The 25,812-nt window shown below is 41.5% G+C and overlaps 1 protein-coding gene and 1 long non-coding RNA gene across 2 annotated transcripts in view; one reads left to right on the plus strand and one right to left on the minus strand.

Annotated features, from left to right (window-relative positions):
• Positions 1 to 25,812, minus strand: part of LOC136391533 (C-type lectin domain family 10 member A-like) — an 86,835-nt gene extending 61,023 nt beyond the window's left edge. Inside the window, exon 1 of the mRNA XM_066363259.1 lies at positions 25,614 to 25,812. The gene's annotated coding sequence lies outside the window, so the exon portion shown is untranslated. The remainder of the gene's footprint in view (positions 1 to 25,613) is intronic.
• Positions 12,797 to 19,062, plus strand: LOC136393610 (uncharacterized). The gene is made up of 5 exons (XR_010749112.1): positions 12,797 to 12,889; positions 13,279 to 13,383; positions 17,685 to 17,725; positions 18,833 to 18,857; positions 18,937 to 19,062. It is a non-coding gene; the product is annotated as an uncharacterized lncRNA (long non-coding RNA).

Consider the following 25,812-nt stretch of genomic DNA (forward strand, 5'->3'; position numbering starts at 1 on the left):
AGGCACAAAAGTGCTATATTTTTTTTATAAAATTTTATCTATTTTCCTTGTTTTTTTGTGTGTGGTTTTAGTATCCCCTCTAGGACACTGCTTGGCCTAATATAAGTGTCATAGAGATTTACTCCTTGTTTTCTTCTAATGGTTCTATAGCTTTAGCTCCTACATTTAGGTATATTGATTCATTTATGAGTTGATTCTTATAAACAGTGTGAAGTGTAGGCTGAATCCAACTTGATTATTTTGCATGTGGATGTACTGTGTTGTCCCAGCACCAATTTGAAGAGCCTATTCTTTTCATGTTGGAAGTGCTTGTGCAACCTAGTTAAAAAAAATCAATAAAGTGCCCTGGCCGCGTTTGGTCCTCAGCGGGGTAGAGCGTCGGCCTAGCGTGCGGACGACCCGGGTTCGATTTCCCGGCCAGGGCAACACAGGAAGAAGCGCCCATTTGCTTCTCCACCACCTCCGCCGCGTCTTTCCTCTCCTGTCTCTCTCTCTTCCCCTCCCGCAGCCAAGGCTTCATTGGAGCAAAAGATGGCCCGGGCGTGGGGATGGGCATCCTTGGCCTCTGCCTCAGGCGCTAGAGTGGCTCTGGTCGCAATATGGCCGACGCCCAGGATAGGCAGAGCATCGCCCCCTGGTGGGCAGAGCATCGCCCCTGGTGGGATCGTGCGGGGTGGATCCCGGTCGGGCGCATGCGGGAGTCTGTACTGACTGTCCTCTCCCCAGTTTCCAGCACTTCAGAATGAAAAAAAAAAAAAAAAAAAAAAAAAAAAAAAATCAATAAAAAGTACATGTGAGCGCTGATTTCTGGACTGTCAATTCTGTCTCCCATCCAATATAGATGATCAGTACATAGAGCTATTCCTGCAGGTAACATACTGTGATTGCCATAGCTTTTGACATTGAGTTTTGAAACCTGCACGTGTCGAGGCACCTCCCATCGTTGTTCCTCTTATCAGACGTTTTGGCTATTCTCGGTCCCTTGAATTGATTATACACATTTTTAGAGAGTTGTCAGTTTCTGGGAAGAAATCAGTTGGGAATTGGATTAGGATTACATTGAAACCATAGATCAATTTGGAAAGTAGGGCCATTTTAACAATATCATTTCCTGATCTATGAACACAGCTTGTCTTTTCATTGACTTACATCTTCTTTAACTTCTTTGACCAGTGTTTTGTAGTTTTTAGTGTATGAATCATGTACTTCTTTGGCTAAATTTTTTTTGCTGTTTCATTCTTTTTGATGCTTTTATACATGGAATTGTTATTTTCCTTTCATTTCTTGATTACTCATTTCTAGTGTGTAGAAATATAGTACAGCTAAGTTTTGCATATTGATCTTGTATCCTGCACCCTTGCTGAACTCACTTATTAACACTAATAGTTCTATTCTAGATTCCAGGAATATGTCTCATGGTCTTCCAGTTTCCCGGGCATGTGCTGAAGCTCTTCAGAGTCTCTATGCACATCATTTCTCAGCTTTTTCTTTTAAGCTTTTTTGTTAAGTCATTTTTTCCTCCAACTGTTATCTGTTGTCTCACCACCTGTTGTGTTAAAACACGTACTGTGATTATTTTCTTTTTGTTTTTTTTGTTTTTTGTTTATTTTTTTTTGTGACAGAGACAGAGAGAGTCAGAGAATAAGTCAGACAGAATGGCAGAGAGACGAGAAGCATCAACTCTTCGTTGTAGCACCCTAGTTGTTCAATAGATTGCTTTCTCATATGTGCCTTGACCAGGGGGCTATAGCAGACTGAGTGACCTTGTGCTCTAGCCAGCAACCCCAGGCCCGAGCTGGTGAGCCTTGCCCAAACCAGATGAGCTTGCACTCAGGCTGGTGACCTCGGGGTTTTGAACCTGGGTTCCCTGCATCCCAGTCTGATGCTCTGTCCACTGTGCCACCATCCAGCCAGGCCTGTGATTGTTTTTTAGAAAATTCCCCCTGAGGAGGGAGGCTTTTGGTGCTAAGCCGCTTTCAGGCAGGTCAGAGACAAACCTTCCATGTGAGGTCTTGCAGGGAACCACCCAGTGGTGGAATTCAAATACTTTAACAACCAGTTCTCTGCCCTAATGACTGTTTTAAATATAAAAGAATGATATACTAAAAGGTAGTTTATTATTTCATGCATTTAATACTTAAATGAAAGCAATAAGAGATGTACAAACAACTAGATTATGCTATAAGAAAATTTTAAAATATTAATGAAAAAATTTTAACTAATACCTGACAAAAACCAATAAAACTGTTATGAAGTTATTTCCAATGACAGCTTGTCACCCCCTGGCCATCTGGCATATTCTCTTTACATTATATGTTTACTGAAGTAACAAATGCAAGGGGATTAAAATGTATTTTATCTAAGGTATAATGAGTTTTATGAATGAATAAACAAATATAAGCATAGTTCTGTCAATTTGTTTTTTACTTATTGACTAAATGAACATTATTACAGGTGCTTAGAATTTGCTGTTGCTAGTTAAAATGGCCATATTACCCAAAGCAATATATAAATTTAATGAAATGCTCATCAAAAGTCCAATGGTGTTTTTTATACAAATGGAAAAAGAAATCACCAGGTTTGTATGGAACCATAAAAAACCCTAAATAGCCAAAGCAATCCTGAGAAAAAGGAATGAAACCAGAGGTATTTCAGTACCTGACTTCAAATTATACTACAGAGCCATGATAATCAAAATAGCATTATATTGGCTGAAAAATAGACACACAGACCAATGAAACAAAATCAAAAGCCCAGAAATAAAATCACATACATAAGGGCAAATCATCTTTGACAAAGGAGCCAAAAACATACAATGGAGAAAAGAAAGGCTCTTCAGTAAATGGTGCTGGGAAAATTGTAAAGCTACATGCAAAAGAATGAAACTTGACTACATTTTGTCCCCCTGCACAAAAATTATTTAAAATGGATCAAAGACCTAAATATAAAATCTGAAACAATAGGTAGTAAACTCCTGGACCTTGACTTTAGAGAAAACCCCCTTTTTTTTGTATTTTTCCAAATTGAAGTGGGGAGAGGCAGACAGATTTCCGCACGTGCCTGACCGGGATATACCCGGCAAGCCCACAAGGGGGTGATGCTCAGCCCATCTGGGGCATTGCTCCGCTGCAACCAGAGCCATTCTAGCACCTGAGGCGGAGGCCATGGAGCCATCAGGTGCCCAGGCTAACTTTTTGCTCCAACGGAGTCTTGGCTGCAGGAAGGGAAGAGAGAGAGAGAGAGAAAGGAGAGGGGGAAGGGTGGAGAAGCAGGTGGGTGCTTCTCCTGTGTGCCCTGGCTGGGAATTGAACCTGGGGCTTCCACACACCAGTCTGATGCTCTACCACTGAGCCAACTGGCCACAGCCAAGAATTTGACCCCAAAGACAAGGGAAGTAAAGACAAAAATAAATGAATGGAACTATATCAAACTAAAAAGCTTCTGCATAGCAAAATAAACTAACAACAAAACAAACAGGCAGCCACCTAAAAAGGAGATTATACTTGCAAACAACAGCTCTTATAGGGGTTAATATAAAAAATATACAAAGAACTCAAAGCTCAGCAATAAACAAGAACACAATCCAATTAAAAAATGGGGACAGACACTCCTCCCAAGAGGACACACAAATGGCCAACAGATATATGAAAAAATGCTCATCTTCACTAGCTATTCAAGAAATACAAATCAAAACTACAATGAGATACCACCTCATGCCTGTTAGATTGGCTATTATGAACAAGACAGGTAATAAGTGTTGGAGAGGCTGTGGAGAAAAAGGAACTCTCATTCACTGTTGTTGAGAATGCAAATTAGTACAACTGTTATGGAAGAAAGTATGGTGGTCCCTCAAAAAATTAAGAATAGAACTACCATATGAGCTAGCAATCCCTCTACTGGGTATATACCCCCCAAACTCAAAAACATCGTTATGTAAAGACACATGTGCCCCCATGTTCATGTTACTCTAGTCTATTTATTTATGTAATGTACCTCACTCCTTGCACAGGGACCACATTGGCAGAGACCTGTCGTGTAGATTGTGAAGCGAGCAACTCTAAAGGGATGGAATGTTGGGCAAGCAAGTGTGTTAGGCTTGCTCACTTGTAGTTTGCCTGATTGGTGCATGATCTTGGGGCAGCACCATGTGTGTATAGTCTGTAAGGCTGCAGGTGCTTGCCTTCAGGACTGCAGAGTGTACATTGCAAATTGCATTTCACTTTTTGGTATTGTTTGCCAGAGAAGGTTTTCTCCTCCAGCCTGTTTGCTCATCAGCCCTGAGAAAGAAAAACAGTTTACCCTGCCTGCTCGCTAGTCTGCATTGTAAGACTAATAAATGGAACGGCTCACCATTTTCCAGCTTCGTAGTTTCTCTACCATCTCCCCGAATCCAATGTGAACTTGCATGGCCACGGCCACCAGCCTTACAGGGGGACATGGGGGAGGGTGTTGGGGGAAGGGTATAAAGAGGGACAAATATAAGGTGACAAATGATGATTTGACTTTGGGCTATAGGTATACAACATAATCGACTGTTCAAATGATGTTTACCTGAAATCTATGTACTCTTGTTGTTCAATGTCTCCCTGTTAAATTTAATTTAAAAAAATGAAAGAAAAAGAATATGCTATTGTGCAGATGAATGTAAAAAAGAGGAAGGAATGTAAATCTGTGATGTCCACATTGGGCAGTTGCCCAGGCGCCCACCTTAAAACCCTGATTACAAGTATCATTTTAACTATCAGTTTGCTGAACTCAACAAAAAATTAGCTATTGGTTTTGCTGAACTGTTGCAAAACAGCTGATTGCCACCACTGGAACCCCTGGACAGGTGAAAGGACAGTTCTTTGGGGATGAGAGTTTTGTTCTATTCTGCTCCCTCTGGCATTGGGGATTGTGAACTAATTTTCAAGGTTACCCCTGAGATGCAGAGCAAAGGTCTAGAATGTGCTAAAACAACACACAACACTATTCTTGCAGAAATGAATCATTTTTCTTGGATAAATGTTTTCTAGATTTCTGCAAGCCTGTTGGTTGCCAGAGTTTGAAAAAATTCTGACAACTTTTGCCAGGTTTTGGTTGTTTTTTAGGGATGAGTTTTCAGGTGTCCTTACTTCACCCTTTTCACTGATTTGCAGGGTTCCAAATTCCTAAAGTCTCAATGACTATAAGCTAGTTAACTATTTAGTCATGGGAGATAATTTGGGAACAGGAATGAAAAGAGAAAATATAATTCTCATAGAGGCTCTCCCAAATAGTACATGAAATTTGAAAGGTATTTCTCTATTTAGTGGTCTCAGAATTAAAGTTAAAGTAACAGCTATTTTAAACCCTTTTTATTAATATGGGTTCAACACAGGCTTTGGAGTCAGAACTGATTTCAAATTCCAGCTCTGGTTCTTTCTAACTTGACGACCTAGGACAAGTTACGTAACCTCTCTGTTTCTGAGTTTCCTCATTTGTAAAATGGGATAATAATAATATCTATCAATAAGGTTATTGTGAGGATTAAATGTGAATGTTCATCACAGATGACAGCAGCCTAATAGATATTAGCTGTGATAATCACCTTTATAATATGCTGCAAAAGTACACTCATGATTCTTGAATCGAGTTAACCTAAAGACAGGTATCTTTTTCTTTCTTCCTGTTTTCCTGTTTTGCTTATTTATTTTAAAGAATTGAGAAGAAAATTTATTCCAGCATTTGGAATAAAAATTTGTGTCAAAATTTTTATTTCATTGAATGTAAACAAAATGTAATTTATATATAAAACAAACATGTCTTACCTAGTAAATGTCAGGCAGTACCAGTCAGAGAAATTGACAAGTAAACAGGTGATTACATACAATCTAACAAAACCTGTGCTGCAAGAAGACACATGCGCCTATGTGATGGGAGTGGGGCTTTCAGCAGCTCTTTTTCTATTTATCCTTTCCTTGGTTCAAAAAGCACGGAATTAGTTCGTTTTTGTTTTTAAACTGGGTGATTTAAACTGTGGAATTCTTTATATTTCTAGAGATGAAAGAAAAGTACTTTGAATTACGGAGGACACTACATAAATTAAAGTATTTCCTGTAGAGAAAGAGCTTCCTAATAGCACAGTCACGTCTAGGTTTTTTATTGATAGAAAGATTGATTGATTGATTTTAGAGAGGAGGGACAGAGAGAGAGAGAGAGAGAGAGAGAAAGAGGGAGAAGCAGGAAGCATCAACTCACATATGTGCTTTGACCAGGCAAGCCCACAGTTTCAACCCAGTGATCTCAGCATTCCAGGTCAGTGCTTTATCCACTGTGGTACCACAGGTCGGGCCTAGGTGTTTTAATCTGAAAATTCTTGAGCATATATTTTTCCTTTGCTATTCACTTTTTTTTTTTAACTTTCTGTTCTTCACTTTATCATTTAGAGACCTGCGTCATTCCCCCAAAAAGAATGTTTTAGAAATTCTTAGGGTGATCTATAGGTAAAGACAGAATATAATTTTTTAAACTTCAAGTTTTGTACTAACAAAATGAATATAAATTTTCATGGCAGTTATTGAAAATGCAGATAATTTAATTCCATTGCATTTTTCAGAATTCTCGATCAAAATCCTCTAACCACAATTGAAGATCCAAATCTTTTGAAGTTGCCAGCATTAAAATACTTGTAAGTATTGCAACATCTCATGCATCATGAGATGGTTTCTGCTCTTTTTTCATCAAAGATTAAGTATTTTGCATTTTGACTAAAAAGTTAAAATTTAAATTTTAACTGGGTTATTACTGAAAAAGTTATTGGAACAGAAAAATGATTGAGAAAAGATGTATGTGGAAAAGCCAGCCAGCAGAGGGAGGGAGCGTGCTGAAGAACACACTCAGAGCTGGGACATGTAGGTGCATGTGGAAACACCATTGATGTTAGAAAAGCGAAAGGAGTAAATTGTACATTATGCATTGTTTTAAAGAGTAATCCAATGGTGGATACAATTGAGAATGAGAAGTGGGATAATGGTAAAATAAGAAATATAAAAAAAAATTGTACTGTTCACCAAGGTCATTAATTTGATGATGCAAATAAATTTAAATTTCTTCAAGGCAAGCTCTCTGAAATTACCATCTCTGGCAAGAAAACGCTTGAGCTGGTTGACAGAGAAGCTAGACTGAAGTAAATCACATGTTAAGTGTCTTTTGAAGTGTAGAATTTTTTCCTTTGGGTTCATATCATGCATCTTTGGGCTTTCTCCTTCAGAGACCTGGGAACAACAGAGGTGTCACTTAAAACAGTTGAGACTATCATCATGAAGACCCATGAATTGGAAAAACTGTAAGTTGACAGCACCAAAATCAAACTGTTTATCACATGGAAAAGTATTTTCATGTCTCCTTGCCCTCCCCAATCCCAGTGCATCCACTGATCTGTTTTCCGTTGATGTAGATCAGTTTGCATTTTCTAGATTTTTGTAATATTCCTTAAATTTGTTTTGTTTTGGTCCAGCATCCAATCAAATGTCAAGCATCACATATCATGTTTTCTTTATTCTAAAACATTTTCCAGCCCTGGCCGGTTGGCTCAGTGGTAGAGCATCGGCCTGGCGTGCAGAGGTCCCGGGTTTGATTCCTGGCCAGGGCACACAGGAGAAGCGCCCATCTGCTTCTCCACCCCTCCCCCTCTCCTTCCTCTCTGTCTCTCTCTTCCCCTCCCGCAGCCAAGGCTCTATTGGAGCAAAGTTGGCCCAGGTGCTGGGGATGGCTCCATGGCCACTGCCTCAGGTGCTAGAGTGGCTCTGGTGGCCATAGAGCAACACCCTAGATGGGCAGAGCATCACCCCCTGGTGGGCGTACCAGGTGGATCCTGGTCAGGCGCATGCAGGAGTCTGTCTGACTGCCTCCTCGTTTCCAGCTTCAGAAAAAACTAAAAATAAAAAATAAAACATTTTCCTACATATATATTAATATATATTTATTTATTTAAAGAAATTTATTTCCTACATATACATTTTTTTTTTGTCTTTTATGACACTGGCATTGTTGATGTGTATAAGACCATTGTCTATAAATTGTCCCACAGCCTGAATTTGTATGTTTGATCATGAATAGGTTCAAAGTAAACGTTTTTAGAAATAATCCTACATAGGTGATACATCCTTCCTATTTCATCACTTAAAGTTCCCAGAATGCTAAGTTTGACCACTTGGTGAAGGTGGTATCCCCCAGATCACTCTATTGTAAAGTTACTTTTTCCCTTGGTAATTAATAAATGTGGGCTGATACGTTGAGATCAGTGAAGATTCTACTTTCAACTTATTACCCAACTGTGCATCAATAATAATCTTGTCTGTATCAGTTATTACATCGATTGCAAAGTGATACCTTTTTCTATTATTCCTTCTTTATTTACTAGCTAGTATTACTCTATAAATAGCTCCTTTTATTTTTTAAATTTTAATTGATTTTAGAGAAAGATAAAAAGAGAGAAAGAGAAAGTGAAATATCGAGTTGTTATTCCACTTGTTTATGCTTTCATTGGTTGACTTCTGACCCGGCATTGAACCTGCATCTGCAGCCTTGGCATATTGGGATGACGCTCTAAGCAACTGAGCTATCTGGCCAGGACTCCACTCATTTTTTTTTTTTGAGAACCAATTTTTTGTGTGTGTGTGTGTATTTTTCTGAAGTGAGAAGTGGGGAGGCAGAGAGACAGACACCAGCATGTGTCTGACCAGGATCCACCCAGCAAGCCCACCAGGGGGCAATGCTCTGCCCATCTGAGGCATTGCTCCTTTTCAACTGGAGCCATTCTAAAGCCTGAGATGGAGGCCTTGGAGCCATCCTCCAAGACCAACTTTGCTCCAATGGAGCCTTGGTTGCAGGAGGGGAAGAGAGAGAGAGAGAGAGAGAGAGAGAGAGAGAGAGAGAGAAAGGAGAGAAGGAAGGGTAGAGAAGGAGATGGGCGCTTCTCCTGTGTCCCCTGGCTGGGAATCAATCCTGGGACTTCCACACACCAGGCTGACTCTACCACTGAGCCAACCGGCCAGAGCCTTTTTTGAGTATCATTTTATTTATATTTTTTGTATTTTTCTAATGTTAGAAGCACAGAGGCAGCCAGACTCCTGCATGCACCCGACTGGGATCCACCTGGCATGCCCACCAGGGGGCGATACTCTGCCCATCTGGGGCATTGCTCTGTGGTGGCTGGAGCCATTCTAACATCTAAGGCTGAGGCCACGGAGCTGGCCTCAGTGCCCGGGCCAATCTTGCTTCAATAGAGCACTGGCTGCGGGAGAGGGAAGAGAGAAAAAGAGAAAGAGAGGAAGGAGAGGGGGAAGGGTGGAGAAGCAGATGGGTGCTTCTGGTGTATGCCCTGACTGGGAATTGAACCCAGGACTTTCACATGCAAGCCAATGCTCTACCACTGAGCCAACAGACCAGGGCTTGAGTATCATTTTAACTTATGGGCTCTGCTTTAAATTACTATGTTATACCTTATTAACATTATTCTTTTGAATCTTCAAATATTATTTACAAATGTTTTTTATGCCCAGAGTAATTTCTAATATGTTTATCACTCACAATTAGGGATTGAGAAATTGACTCCACAAGTTGGGAACTTATTCAGGGCCTTTTTAAGAGTCTTTTCCCTTTTTGTGTACACTCTACCCTAAGTGAGACTTTTGGGTTGTGAGGATATACTTCTGAATTAAAGTATAGATCTGTGTCACCCAATTCTAATCCCTCTCCCCTTCATGCTAGGCATTCCATACCCACTGCCATTCTTCCCCTGCTGTTGGGCACTTCGGGCCTCCTCTCTCTTTATGTACAATATTCAAGGGTAGTGTATGGACAGCGGATCCCTACCAACCTGTTCAGGCGATGTAGCCCAGCAACTCTTTTCTCCACAGCCCTGGGGTAGCCTTGGCATACCTCTTCTGCCTACTCAAGTAACTCCTGTGCACTAACTGAATTCTCTGTTTCCATTTGTAGGATCTTACCCAGCCGTTTGTCCTGCTGCCTCTGCCAATTGAAAAATGATATTGAGGCTGTCAGCAAGACAATTAAACTGCACTGTGAAGCTGAATGTGTGGTAAACACACCTTGTGGTGAGTCCGAATTGCCTGCTGATAAAATTTTAATTTTATTATGTCTTAATATTTTTATTTTTAATGGATGATAAATTTTAAACAAATAATGTAATTGCAGTTTCATTCATTTAGAGTTCAACACCCTGCATTATACTCCCCTGCTAAAAGTCAGGTTAAGGCACATGAGAAAGGAATGGAAGGGGAAGGGAAGTAACATTAATGGTCACATACTGTGCGTTGTGCTCTCTGCTTGGTGCTTTACTTCCAAATGAGAACCTGTTCATTAGTGATTTACAGTTTGTAAACAGGTCTGTATGCATTAGGTTTCATTCCCCTTTGCTTTATAGGACAGGTATAGATAAATTTTTAATTGGCTTGTTTTTGCAATTTTTTTTTTGTGGGACAGAGAGACAGAGACATTGAGAGGGACAGATAGGGACAAACAGGAAAGGAGATGAGAAGTATCAGTTCTTCATTGTGGCACCTTTTTTTATTGATTGCTTTCTCATATGTGCCTTGACTGGGGGTGCCAATTGAGCCAGTGAACTCTTGCTCAAGCCAGTAACTATGGGGGTCCTCAGCACCCCAGGTCAATGCTCTATCCACTGTGCCACTGCCTGGTCAGGCTGCTTATGCAATTTTATAAAGAGAGTACAAATTGCACTATTTCATGAACATTTTATTTGGAACCTGAGAGTTTCTGGTTTGATCAGCAGAACTGCTCTCCAGCCCTTCTAATGGATGGAGGCTCTTGTGTTCTTAAACTGTCCTGCTCCAAGCCTGCTCTGAAGCTCAAGTTTTTCTATCCACCAAACACTCAGGTGCTTTGAACTATTTTTGTACACATTAGGTTTATTTGAACCCATTTGATCAGTTCCAAAATGTATCCTCCTGCCCCGATAGCTTGAATATGGGTCTCTGTCAGTGATCTGGGCCACATCATAAATAATAACACTTTGCTACTTATATAAAGACAGTGTCATTTATTTTTCAAAGCAATTTTTTGACCAAATAGATGAGTCCTTTTTACTCAAAAATGGGCAGAACAGGCATTTTCATCTCCTTTTACAACTGAGCAAAAATAGCATCTAAAAGTGTTAATTGCTGTCCCCTAGTGACCAGGTCTCCTGCTTCCAGTTTGGGGCTCTCTGAAGCCCGTGCTTCCTTTCTTAGTACTCCAACCTCCTTTTCTGACCTTGTCACCACCAGCAGCATACTTTTAATTCTTCCCTAAAAGAAACCCTGCTGCACAAACGTACACTTGACCTTCATGTGGTCAGAAGCTTTGGATGGTTCCCCAAGTATAACTGAAAATATAAGACATGACATAACCTACATCCTAGATGCCTGCTGAAAATTTTCTTTCTTTTTCTTCCAAGTGAGAGGACATAAGATACACAGACAAACTCCCTCATGCACCCTGACTGGGATCCGCCTGGCAACCCTGCCTGAGGCCGATTCTCTGCCCATGCTCACAACCAAGCTATTTTTATCACCTATGGGGAGGCTCCACAGAGCCATCCTCAGTTCCTGGGGCTGCCGTGTTGAACCCAATCCAGCCATGGCTGCTGGATGGGAAGAGAGAGAGCTGAGGGAGGGGCAGAAATGGAGAATCAGATGGTTGATTCTCCTGTGTGCCCTGACCAGGAATTGAACCTGGGACATCCACAGGCTGGGGTACATGCTCTACCACTGACCCAACCAGCCAGGGCTGATGCCTGCCTAAGTTTAATCAGAGCTAGTGTGGGCATAGTGGTTTTTCCTGTATAGAGCCTTCTGCTGTGGGTGTCAGGATATGTGGCAGCAGAAACCAAGCTGAGGAGTGGGTGGTAGGTTGGGAATGGCAGGTCCAGATGAGGACATGTTGGCGCTGGGTGTTCATCATGGTCACCTGTGATGGTAGCAGGAACACGAGCACACTGACACGATGGAGAGAGGAAGCCTCATGCTCCCTCCGCATCTGAGGACAGGATGGGGCACATGAATGTGAGGAGTCACGTGGATCTGCAGAGTCTACCTGAGAGGTGTCTTCCAGCCTTGGCTTTTCCTCAGTACTGGGCAGGTGTCCCTTGGGGACCAGAAGAATAATTCTAAATATACCTACTATAATCATGCTATGTAGCCACTTTTGAAAAAGATGCCTTTTCTGCTTCTGTTACATTGCCAAGCATAAGTTTAAGTAGGGGTTTTTTCTCCTCTGTAAACAGCACTGAGATATCTGCCGATTCCTAATTGATCTGGGTTGAATGCAGGCTGTGGACTGACAAAAGCTGTCCCATGAGTGTTTCCTTATCAAAAGTGGTCTCTTCTTTTTTGACAGAAGAAGAACTGTCCACAGCAAAGGCAGCATTATTAGATGCAGTAAGAAGCCATAGAGAAAGCACCAGCACTGAGCTGATTATTGAACCAGAGAAGACGTCCCCAGAAACACTTGGCAACATGCTGTCAAACTTGATGAGTGAGTAGCTTGATTTTAATGACACAACTGATGTTCTTAGAACACTAAGTTACATGCTGCCTTATTTCATGAGGGAAATATAGAAGATAGAGAATCAACATTATTAAATTCTCTTTTTCAAATGTACAAGGTGGAGATATGCCCAATTCGTGGTAAATGCAATAGAGGGAGCCCTTCTCTAAACCTGAATTTTACAATTCAAGTTACAAAAATAATTGAGGAAACTCTGATTTCTGGAATAGGACTCCTGAAGAAGCTTCTCAAGGGTAAGGAACAAGTCGAGGTTCCCAAAGAAGAGTGGGAGACGGGCCAATTGGTTAATGCGAATACAAATGCCCAGGATGAAGAGGAAGAGCAGGAGTCAAGTGAGGTGAGGACAGCTCCCAAAACACGGGACCTGGACTTTAGTCAGAGTGGGACAGGCCATGAAAGCACCGGCAGAGGACCAGGGGTGCCTAGTCTGTGTCTTGTGTTGCCATGTGACTTTGGCGAAGACAGTGATCTCCCACTCTGCTCATTTAGAGACTGGTGCCACTGTCCTTAGGATAGATGAGAAGGGGACCTAACACACAGGATAAATTGTACAAGAAAATCCTAATGCTAAGATTACATAACACGGTACATTGTGTGCATTCTTGAAGAACCTGAAAGAGTGGTATTTTAGAGTAATAGTTAGCTATTCTTTAGAATAGACTCAATAATAGTTTTTATTTTTTCTATCTGGTTTCTTTAAAAAGTTGTTCTTTTATTTTCTTTTAGATGAAAACAGAACTTCCATCCTACCTGTTGAACAAAAAACTCATCGTGGCCATACCTATTTCAGTGGCAGCAATGATGTTCATTTTTCTTTTGTGTCTCATCTTGGTAAGACATCAGTTAATTCAGGTTTCCAAAATACATTCTGTCTTTAGAACAGATTCAGAACCCACAAACAGATAATGAAAGCCACTTTCCCACCTACTCCTACTTGATATTTCTCTTTAGTCACAAACACTGAGATATGTTTTGTTCTTTTATTACAAACTGTATTCCAGGAATTTTTAAAGGATGCTTCCTCTCAGAGATGTATTAAAATTGACATAAAGAAAACAAGCCACCAGACTATGTTGAGAAGGTTAATAGGCCAGAGTTGGCATGATAGCAAAATTCCTGCAGCTCAAAATGAACATGTTCATTTCATCTACTGTACTCTAAAATGACTCTTTCTGATTTCTTCTCTTGTTGGCTGCAGTGAGGAGAGATACAGAATCTCCATCCTCATGGTGCCGTGCCACCCTGGCTTAAAGGACATGGCTAATCAAAGTGTCTTCTTGTCAGTTCCTTACATTGACTTACCAGCTTTCTTCTCCAGTGTGTAAGGTGCAAATAGTTCAGTTAGAACACCACAACCTAAATCCTGCATCAGGCTTCTCAAAAGCACATCATAGTCAGTCACCTGTTCCTGGAGATGGTTTGTGTCCCTTTTGTTCAACTTTGTAATGATTTATTTTTCAGCATGTAGGGGCTACCATTCAAACAGTGATGTAATAAGCTGAGAATCCTGACTCTACCCTACTAATTTGCCTTGTTTACCTTTTCAATGGTCCTGGCAGCCCCTCTTTCCAGCTAAGGAAGCCCCTCCCCATAGCTAGCCACCACGCCCATTCCTACCTTTGTTTGTGCCTCTGGCCATCTAAAATTCCCTTATCTCTCTCTGCGTGTGAAGTGCTATGTATGTCTCAAAAGCCAGCTCAAGTTCATCCTTCCTCATAAAGCCTTCCCTGAGTACTCCAGCCCCACTAGTCCTGGTCCTTCTGTCAGATTTGTTACCATTTTGGGGGCTGGGGGGGGTAAAGGGATGGGAGCAGTAGTAAGGCATGCCACTCTCCTGGGAATTTAAAAATACGGTAAATAATTTTTTAAAAGGTGAATCCCCAAGTAAGAAATTCCAAGGTAATAAATACCAAGGTCAGTACATCCTGGGGCAGAGCAGAAATGTATAGAGACCAAATGACTTCCTGGTCTATCAGACTCCAATAAAACCTGACTGTATGTATTAACTGCTTAAGATAAACAGGACTATCTGCAGAGGGTTGATCAGCAGTAAGAACAGAGAAAAGGTGAAGAGACCATCGTAGCGGTGGCTTAGGATAGAGATGGCAGATGTAGAGTCGGGCTATGGCTGTCGGGGAGACAGATGGATCCTGATAACTCAGTATTTTCCATCCACACTGGATTCAGCTGATTCCTGCTCTCCTTCTGTTCTCACCAAGTAGGTGTCAGATTGTGCTTTACTGTGCCCCAGTGGCCTCTCTGTACACAATGTATTTTTCTAATGTGTGGACTAAGAAGCTGTCTGTGGAGCAGATGTAATTCTGTTGTAATTTGGCATTCTGGATTTTAATCAATCGTGTGGTGTCAGCAAGGCGATTCACCAGTGGGAAGAAGTAAGTTCTCTCTTGGTGAAGAGAGTTTGATTTCTGAGCCTAAGACACTGGGGACAAGCCTGGGCTCAGCTTGCCAAGGCCTCTGGGAAGAAGGCCTTTGTCCAGACAGTAGCAAGTATGTCTCTTAGTGGCATACAGTTTTTTGTTTTATTGGAATTCCCACAATCTTTTCTATTGCCTTTAATTTCTATGTACTCTACTTCCCCATGTATAAGATGCACCCCTTTTCAAAAAATTTGGGGTCTAAACACTGGTTGCCTACTATACAGTGGTTGTAGATTATTTTACATTGCATTTCCTGCTTTTTTGCTCCTGTTTTTATGCTCATTGTTGAAGACAGTGATTTGTCATCAGACACAGATGAGGACAAGCTAATGGATGGGAGTTTTGACAGTGATGAGGAGTTGTATGAATTTTATGATGAATAAAACTTGAGTTCAATAACTTTATGTAATAGTTTATTTTTCAAAATTCAGGCCCCAAAATTAAGGTGCATCTTATACAAGGGGGCATGTTATACATTGGGAAATACAGTAGTTGAAATTTGCATTTGTGTTTATTTATGGAGTTTTATTATCAGGGCAGCAGTGGGCAGCGGCAGCTCATCCCCAGTTAACCCCCTGAACCTGTCTCCAAGGCCCCCTTTTCTCTTTCTTCCTGAATTCATAATAAATTCTTCCATTACTTGCGAAAAAAAAAAATAAGGAAAAAAAATATCACCTTTTAATATTCTAATCAATAAAAGAAAATGCAGAAGTGGCAATGCAAGAGCAACCAAATTGCTTGAGGAGGGAATAACAGCACATCTGTATTTCTCACCTTAAATAAATGTATTTACATAAATGTAGAAAAAAAGAACTTATAAAAGTACTAGAAAAAAATAGAAGCAACATTTTTATAATCTGGTGGTAGTGAAGAGCTTTCTGAGCTCAATACCACAGGCAGAACCATTTGACAGATTGGAACACCTTGTCTGTGACACAATTAACAAGCTTAGCACTGGTTTATGCCAAGTATAGGATGCAGAGTTTTCCATATATTGTCTGACTCAATCCCCACAATCACCTGAGGACGATATGACCTCCTTCCTCCATAGATGAAGATCAACTTAAGGTCCCAGTGGCAAAACCGAAAGTAGAACCCAGTGTGGTGTGACTGCAAAGGCTGTGCTTCTTACTCCAGTGTTCTGTCTCCTTAAGCCAAAAACACTGAGGAATATTTGAAACATTTAAATTCATGAAGTCATTGAAAGGATCAAGATATTTAATATTAAAAGGAAAAACATAATCCAGGGGAGAAGAGGACTGTGAAGAATAGGGTGTGTATTGTTCATGTGTCACCATATCTGCCAGTCCTCTTATGGCTTATGGGCTGTGGGTTTTCTTAGTGAGGTCTTTGTTACCTCCTGGTATGAAAGTACTGATATTTTCTTCTAGTCCTTTTCCTAACATTTCTTGTTATGTATAATTTTTAGGTTTTTTAAAAAAAATATTTTTCTTAATAATTTTTAAAACTCTGTCAATTATTTTCCCTACATGAAGATCCAAGTGTTCTAAAATCATTTATTGACTGGCTTATTCTTTGTTCACTGACCTAAAATATTACCTTTGTCTGAGTCTAATCTGCTGAGCCAGTTATCTTTTCTGTGCCAGTAGCAGTGTCACTAGGAGATTCTAGTTCCTTTATAACACATTTTGGTACCTGGCAGGTTAAGCTTCTGCTTTTTATATATTTATTTTATTATTAAATCTAATGCAGTGACATTGATAAATCAGGGGGAAGGATGGGGCGAAGAAGGAGATAGAGGGGGTGGGGGAAGGGAGGGGCACAAAGAAAACCAGATAGGTGACAGAAGACAATTTGACTTTGGGTGAGGGGTATGCAGCTCCTGCTCTCTGATCTTACTTTTTCATACATTTCATAGCTATTCTTGGATTATTTTCTCTGCCAAATGTCAGCTAGATAGTTTCTATTAAACAAACTGTGAAGGAATTTGAATAGGATTGCACTGCATTTGTAGGTTAATTAGAGAATTGACACATTACAACATTCCAGGAATGCTGTATCTCATGTAGTGAGATAGAAGAGTTTTAAAGTTTCCATCACATGGACATTAGACATTTCCTTTGAAGTTTATTCCTTGGTACTTTATGCATTTTTATTGATATTTTAAATGGGCTCTTTCTTTCATTTTCTAATTAGTTATTTGCGATATATAGGAAAGCTATTGATTTTTCCATGTTGAGTTCTTGATTTTGGATTTAGCCATCTTAATTAATTGTCATGTTACTTGAGATAAAATTTTAGTCAATGCTCTTGGGCTTATTAGGTTGTGCATCATCTCATAATTATATATCTTTTGTCTCTTTCAAATAGTTTGATTATTTTTCTTATTAAATTGATTAGGACTCTAACAATGATGAATAGTAACAGTAGTAACAGGTGTCCCACCCTTGTACTTGACCTTAAAGCTGCTGTGTTGATTTCTGGTAGGTATATATTTTTTTCTCCTGAGTCTTTTTTTATTAGGGATTATCTGCTGAATGTTACCTAAAACAGACAATAAACTGCATTGCCAGCTGCAAGCAGGACCCTACATTAGGGACTGTGGAAGAGTCCAAGGACTATTAAACAGAATTACTGTCCTCAAAAAGTTATCTCATTAGAAAGGGAAACAATAAAGATTCAGACAGGGGTTGTTGTGATGAATAATCATGATGTTGTTTTCTTCCAAAACAGATCTGTCACAGATTCGCAAAAGAGAGAGAAGGAAGCTCAAGGTAATGCAGGTCTGACAGTTTTTAAAGTAGAATTTTAAAACTAGAGGAGCTTCCCTCTCTTGTATGTAGTCTGAGGTGAAAACTGAAAATAGTTCAGTATTCACTTGACCCAGAAAACCCCACAAAGTCATGCGAGTCAAATCTTCCTCTTCACTTTAAGAACACTCATGAAACTGCTCAGGCCGTCAAGGATATTCATGTCTGAAAAGCCACCAAGTATCTGAAGGATGTCACTTTACAGAAGCAATGTGTGCTATTCTGTCTATAATGGTGGAGGTGGAAGGTGTGCTCAGGCCAAACAGTATGTCTGGACACAGGATGGGAGTCCAAACAGAGTGATGAATTCTTGCTGCACGTGTTTAAAATGCCGAGAGTAATGCTGAATAGGGGTTAGATATAGACATTGGTCTAAAACAAAATTATTATGCACTGTGATTTTGTCCTATTCTGTTTGTATTCAAAAAAAAATACTTTGGAAAAAAAAAGACTTTTGTACTTTAGTGCTGGTTATGAGATTTAAACTGAGGTCACAACTCACTCACTCATCAGTGACAGCCTACAGTAGGAAAGTCAGCAAGCTCGATAACTTTGCTAAGTTGACTCGGGCATTTAATTGGCGTGCTTTAAGTTACCGGATAAAGCAGCTAGGAAAATAAAAGCACCTTCTCCCACACCGCCACCAAACAAATGCTGCATGGGAGACTACGTCTGAGGGGCCGAGGTAACATGCTTCTGGAGAGTAGACGCTTCTGCCCTGTGTGGCTGTGCGTTTCTGTTCACTGCAGGAAGGCACCTGGCCAAGAGCCAGTGAAGTGGAGGAGGCGGCTCCTCCCTGGACCCCCTCCCGAGGCACATGCAGGGTCTCCCCAGAGACCTTGCAGGGCCATTTTAAACAGGCACGGAGAACTTCTGGGAGCACAGCATGCAAGGAATCCTTTTCAAGGTCCCAGGTCTGGAGCATTTTTCTCATGACTATGTACCCAGTACACATTTAGTCCTACTTAGACCAGAGTTGTGCATTGTGAGAGACATGAAAAATGGCACAAATCACTAATTGTTGGTATGTTTTTCCCCGAGGGGCTTTTTGCCAATTATGGGACATAACAGAAGCTCTCCAGAAAGTGAAATGGAGGTAACTTTGAGGAGGGTAAAGTATTGAGGTGGTCAAAGGAGGGAAAATGCAGAATTCAGATTTCCCTGTCTGTTTCTAGGCGGGCGGTGTCTGGAGCAGGCGGCCACTGGGGCTTAAAAATGTTTATAGACCACTGACCACCATTTGGAAAAAAAATATGGTCCAGAGGCTCCATGATGAGTCATCTGATGAGGATGAGTCACCGGACAAAATGTAAGTGACTGGGAACAAATTAGAATTCTTGCCTAAGGTGAGGAAATAATGAATGGTTTAACTGTTCACTGTACAAGTTAAAGCCTTTACCTTATTTTTCTTCCCCCAGGGATGAAGGTGAACTCACAGAAATTAGAATCGAAGGATCAGAACCAGCTTCTGAGGTCACAGGTGAAGCAAGGGAGTCATAACATCACCTCCTCCTCGGGCTATCTGAAAATACTTTTGAAAGAATGTGCTCAGCATTGCTGACAATATATATATATTCCTCTTTTGAAATGTCTAAGTTTATAGCCGACGCTAGCCACGAGGTTAGTTAGACATTAAAACATAACTAGTTAAGCCCTGGCTGGGTAGCTCAGTTGGTTACTGCAGTGTTTTTCAACTGGTGGGCTGTGGACTGGCAGTTTTCTGGCGGACCCACACCGCTCTATAGACCTCTGGTTGAGAACCACTGGGTTAGAGTGCTCACGACACTCCAAAGTTGCAGGCTTGATTCCTGGTCAGCACACATAAAAGAACCAACCTATGACTGCATGAATGAATGGAAAAGCAAATTGATCTTTTTCTCTCACTCCCTCTGTGGGGAAAACAGCTGTGTTAGGCTTACTGGCTGGTTTACTGGCTGCAAGCACTTTGCCTAATTAGCGCATGAGCATGCGGCAGCGCCGTGTGTGTGTGTGTGTGTGTGTGTGTGTGTGTGTGTGTGTGTGTGTTTGTGTGTGGTCTGTGTGTGTGTGTGTGTGTGGTCTGTGTGTGTGTGTGGTCTGTGTGTGGTCTGTGTGTGTGTGTGTGTGTATGTATGTGTGTGTGGTCTGTGTGAGGCTACGGGTGGTGTCCCTCTGGGGCGAGTCTCCCAGATCGCTCTCCCGCCAGGGAGTTGTGGTTTTCCTGCTCCATCGCCCTTCACTGAGAAAAGCAGGTTCTCCTTTATTAGCTCTTTTCCTTTTTTATTTGCTTGCCTGTCTTTGCGAGCCTCCAATAAATGGGTATGACCCGACGCTTTTCGGCTCTGCAGTTCCTCTACCATCTGTCTGCATTCGTTAAGAACCTACCTGGCCTGAACCACCAGCTCTACACTCTCTCTAAAATCAATACATTATATACAAATAAGCAGGCGCCATAGGCTAGAAGAGCAGAACTGAAGCTGGAACCCAGGGTAGCCAGTGCTTTCTTAGTAGCTGTGTGGTCACACAAGGGTGAGAGCGGCTTCTGTCCTTGTTTCCCCAATCCAGCCTGTCCCTGGGAACTGGAAAACACATCACCCTCAAGGGGTGGAGGTTATTAAGCCAAATAACAATTTGTCTGGTGCTCCCTCCCCTGGCTCACCGAGTACCAGTTATGTACAACATACCTGACCTCCTGTCCACGGAGCATCATGCAGTTCCGGTCCCTGGCATCAGGTCTTTGGGACTGGCAGAATATTTGGATCCCTGAGCCGACCTTCACGTGAGGTGGGCCTGTCTTTTCCCCCAAGTGTTAAGCTCATGCACAAATGTGTGCCCTGTCTCGGTGAAGCGGGTTCTCCTCCCTTACAAGCTAGTGGAAAATTCACATTGGGTTTTTGGGTTTTCTTTCTTAATTTAGAAAACTCCCAACTGCTGGACAGCTAGCAGGGAGGTGCCGGAGAGACGGGGTAAAGAAGAATGTGTGAGCGCAGTAATTGCACAAGACTTCTCTCCTTGGGCCCTGATTTCAGGAAACACATGGCTGAGCCACTTCTCCATCCCTTGTCCTGCCGCAGCCTCTCCTGACCCCGCTGAGGGTCGGTGTGTGCTGCTCGGCGCCTCCCGCTCAGCTGGCACCCAACCCCCAAGTGACAATGCACAGGTTCCTCCGCTCCTTCTGCAAGGAGCCGCGTTGCTAGATCATGTAGTAAGTCAGTGACTTAAATGCCTGAGAGAGTAAAAGAAACTCTGAATGAACAAGCTTCAATAATTGACCTAAATGACCACAAAGGAATACTGGTGGTTTAGCAATCTGAGATGGAGAATGGTGCCAGCCATGCAGGGGACAATGGCACACAGTCCCCCCGGTGGGTCAGTGGGACTGGGAAACAGCCCCATGTGTTTGTGGTGGGAGAAAGCAGGGGAGATGCAGAATTCATATTATTTTGTCTGTTTCCTAGGAGGACAGTTTCTGGAGCAGGCAGCTGCTTTGGCTTACAAAAACATGCAAATAGTGTTGACTTTCTAGCCAAAAAACTGCAAAACTAAGTGTGTATGAATATATTGTTTAAATCTTTGTTCACATTCCATTATTTTGACTGAACTGTATTCAATCTGTCCTTATATTCTCCTTGTGTGAAAGGCATCACTGTCTAATCACACAGGCCAAATTTCCTTCACCATGCCCTAACCTCTAGTTAGAATGTTTCTCTGTTACTTGCAGATGAAAGTATCTTCATTACCCTTCAAAATTTAGCCAGAGTTTCTACTCTGAGAAAACTTGCAGATTATTTTGTTCATTTTTTATTATTTGTTTGTTTGTTTGTTTTTTTACAGAGACAGAGAGAGAGTCAGAGAGAGGGATAGATAGGGACAGACAGACAGGAATGGAGAGAGATGAGAAGCATCAATCATCAGTTTTTTGTTGCGACGCCTTAGTTGTTCATTGATTGCTTTCTCATATGTTCCTTGACCATGGGGCTACAGCAGACCGAGTAACCCCTTGCTGAAGTCAGCGATCTTAGGTCCAAGCTGGTGAGCTTTTGCTCAAACCAGATGAGCCCACGCTCAAGCTGGCGACCTCGAGGTCTCAAACCTGGGTCCTCCTCATCCCAGTCTGATGCTCTATCCACTGCACCACCGCATGGACGCTGGAATGATAACGTCTGCACAAGGTCCTTCCACTGGGTCTGTGAGACAGAGCCGAACAGGACCAGCTAGGAGCCTCCTGCCCTCTCATTTATTTCCTGAACGCCTTCACCTGCTCTGGGAACCTGGATTAGGAATTGTCCTTTCTGAGTACCTCCTGTATTTTCTCATGGATTTTCACCTAGGATTTTAAGGGAAAGGGGCAAGGATGGTGTCTGAGTAACGTAGAATGGTGTTTGATGCGGTGCGTAGATTGAAAGCTGTATCACTTACTGCAATTTCCAGGTTATTCCTGTCAACTATTCTTTAAAATAAAAGGAAAGTTTTAGGTACTAAACGTTTTGCGTTGTCTGGTTATTAGGGATTAGAAATGTGCTTAGTCTTGTTGGCACTAGGAAGCCTTGGGTGGGTAGCAGGGAGTTGTGAGAACTCTATGGGCTTTAGGAAAGATGGCGGGAATCATTATTTACAGGTGTATGATTGAGGGCAAGTTACTCTGCTTTCTACTTCTCAGCTGAAAAATAGTGTTGTTCCGGGGACCACCCTCCTTCCAGCACCGCCCCCTCCCCGAACAGAATCACCCCTATGTGTTGAGTGCTTCCGAAGCTTCAGATGAAACTCTTTTTCTTTGTTTGTTGTGTGCATTATAGTGAAGACAAGCAGCATCCATAGGCAACATATACAATACATTATTAATTTATTTTTATTTATTTATTTTAAATAATTTTATTAGACAGTTAATTTTAATGGGGTGACATTGGTTAACTAGAGCACATGGATTTAGAGAAAACATCTCCAGATTGTTTTGACATTCGATTATGTTGTATACCCATCACCCAAAGTCAAATCATCCTCCTTCACCCTTCATTTGGTTTTCTTCATGCCCCTCTGCTCTCACCACCCCCTCCTTCTCCTCCCTTCCCCTGGTAATCACTGTACTCTTATCTATGTCCATGAGTTTCAATTTTGCGTCCCACCGTTGCATGGAATCATACAGTTCTTAGTTTTTTTCTGATTTACTTATTTCACACTCATTATAATGTTATCAAGGTCTATCCACGTTTTAAATAATCCTATGTCATCTTTTCTTATGGCTGAGTTGTATTCCATAGTATATATGTACCACATTTTCTTTATCCAATCTTCTATTGAAGGGCTTTCTGGTTGTTTCCATGTCTTGGCCACCGTGAACAATGCTGTGATGAACATGGGGCTACATGTGTCTTTACATACCAATTATTTTGAGTTTTGGGGTATATACCCAGTAGAGGGATTGCTGGGTCATACGGTAGTTTTATTCTCAATTGTTTGAGGAACCAGCATACTTTCTTCCATAATAATATATATAATAAATTAAAGCTGTGGCTTTTCTTGACTCATGTGGTAGAATTTCCTAAAATTTCTCAATGGTTCACAAACCCCAAATATGCAGCCTCTAGCCTTAGCATGCCCTGTACCTTTTGCTAAGCAGTCCCAGGCCTGGAGTTAACAGAATCTGGCCTTGGTTCACAGATGGGCCTATTCCAGGCACCTCAAGCCCAGCACAAGCAGCAGCCATCTGCAGACTGATTCATAGCTCATGCAAAATGGGCCAGGAAGGGCATATGCAGCGACTGACCTTTGCCTGCACCTCCAGTGAAGCCCCTGAGCCAGTGCACCTGGTGGCCAGCTTCACAACACGCAGAAGAACCACGCAGCCACCTCCATGAGCAACACACACAAGGGCCACTCAGTGGGGATGTAAACACACAATACACTGTACAGATGATATAGTATAGAATTTTACACCTGAAAGCTATATAATTTAATTAACCAATGTCACCACAATAAATTCAATACAAAATTAAAAAACAGAAAAGAGATTAAAATATGAATAATAAAATAGCAGTAACTATACAACTATCAACAATTACTTTAAATGTAAATGGATTAAATGCTGCAATAAAAAGACATACCGTGGCTGATGGAAAAGAAAACAAGACCAGACCCTTACATATGCTGTTCTACGCAAGACTTAGTTCAGATCAAAAGATAAACACAGACTAAGGGTAAAAAGATAGGAAAAGATATTTCAGGGAAAAAAAAAGAAAAAAAAAAAAGCTGGCCTAGCAATACTTATAACAGACAAAATAGACTTTAATTGGTTGATTGATTGATTTTATAGAAAGGATGGGAGACACAGAGAGAGATACAGAAATATCGACTCGTTATTCCACTTATTTATGCACTCATTGGTTGATTCTTGTATGTGCCCTAACCGAGGATCAAATCAAACCCACAACCTTGGCATCCGGCAATGACACTCTAATGAATCAACTGAGCTATGTAACCAGGGCCAAATAGACTTTAAAACAAAGGCTATAAATACAGACACAGAAAAACCAGCAATTGCACCTCTAGGTTTTTATTCATATAAACCCAAAATACCAATTTGAAAACACATATGCATCCACATGTTCATTGCAGCTTTATTTACAAGAGCCAGAATATGGAACAACCTAAGTGCCCATCAACAGATGAATGTATAAAGAAGATATGGAAATATATACAACAGAATATTACTCAGCCAGAAAAAGGGATGAAACGTTATCTGCAACAACATGGATGGACCCAGAGGGTATTGTACCGAGTGAAGTAAGTCAGACAGAAAAAGACAAATGCCATATGATTTTACTTATATGTGGAATCTAAAAAATAAAACAAACCAATTCATAAATACAGAGAACCTTTTGGTGGTTGCCAGATGTGTTGGGGAGATGGGTAGAAAATGATTAGGGTTTAAGAAGTATCAATTATTAGTACAAAATAGTCATGAGGATGCACAGTATAGCATAGGGGTTTAATGTATTTCCAATACATCTGCTTGTTGGAATCCATGGGAGTCCGAAAAGACCAGAGTAACAGGCTTTATTGAAAGGAAGAAAGGAACCCTGCCAGGCACTTCTCTGGGGAAAAGGGCACCAGTACAAGCTAGGGGGACAAATTTTATAAGGTGAAGGAGAATCTCCAGCAAAGTAGGTGTTGAATCAAAAGTCCTGGTATGTCTGGAATGCTCCTCCTTGGGGCGGCTTGCCAGCTTCTTGGAATTCCTCTGTCTCAGGGGCGATAGTCCAGTAAGTAAGGGTGAGGTCTGACAGATAAACGGAACATCAAGAGGTCAGTTTGGAATTCCTGGTAAATTTATGATTTTATCACTGCTAAGGGCTTAATATCCCAAATTTATAAGGAACTTATAAAACTCAACACCAAAACACAACTGAGATTGCATCTCCCCCTAGGACCAGGGTCAATAATCAGGTTGATGCCATGGGTGGAGAGGAGCTGCGGCTTGGGCCGTAAGTTGGAATTAGATGACAGTGTGTTGGAGCTGGTGTTAAGATTCTAGATAACTTTGTGGTTGAAGTTGTAGTTTGGGTTAAAGAAAGACCTGGGGTTAGTATTGGGGTTCAAGGTGTTGCTGGCCTGGGACTGAAGGTAGGGCTGGAATTGGGCTACAGATGGGGCTGAGTGTGAGTTTCAGTTTGTGACCGAAGTTTGGCTCCATACTTCAACCCTAATCCCTTTAAGTGAATTGAGTCTGCGATCTCCACTTAGGCATTAAGTCTCCGAGCTGCTTTTTAACATCTCTTCCTATTCAGTCCCACCTGTGACCCACAGCTCCCTCTCCCTGCCTTCTCGATCTTCCTCCCTGTCCCCTTGGTCTTACCTGCATCTCCAGTCCAGTTACCTGTGCAAAGTCTGGAGGCTGTGATTCGTGGGTTTGCTGTGCAGCAATGCGCAGAGATGGACACAATGAAATTCTGGAGAGTGAGGTAGAGGTGGCCGAGGGAGGAGTCACAGAAATGATGCAGTCCTGCTGGTCTCTTTGTCTGAAAGCCCAGGAGTCTAGAATCTGGGATCTCCCGTTTCCTCGACTCTGGGCAGGA

The sequence above is a fragment of the Saccopteryx leptura genome, chromosome 2 (assembly GCF_036850995.1).
Source record: "Saccopteryx leptura isolate mSacLep1 chromosome 2, mSacLep1_pri_phased_curated, whole genome shotgun sequence".
In the NCBI taxonomy this organism is placed as follows: domain Eukaryota; kingdom Metazoa; phylum Chordata; class Mammalia; order Chiroptera; family Emballonuridae; genus Saccopteryx; species Saccopteryx leptura.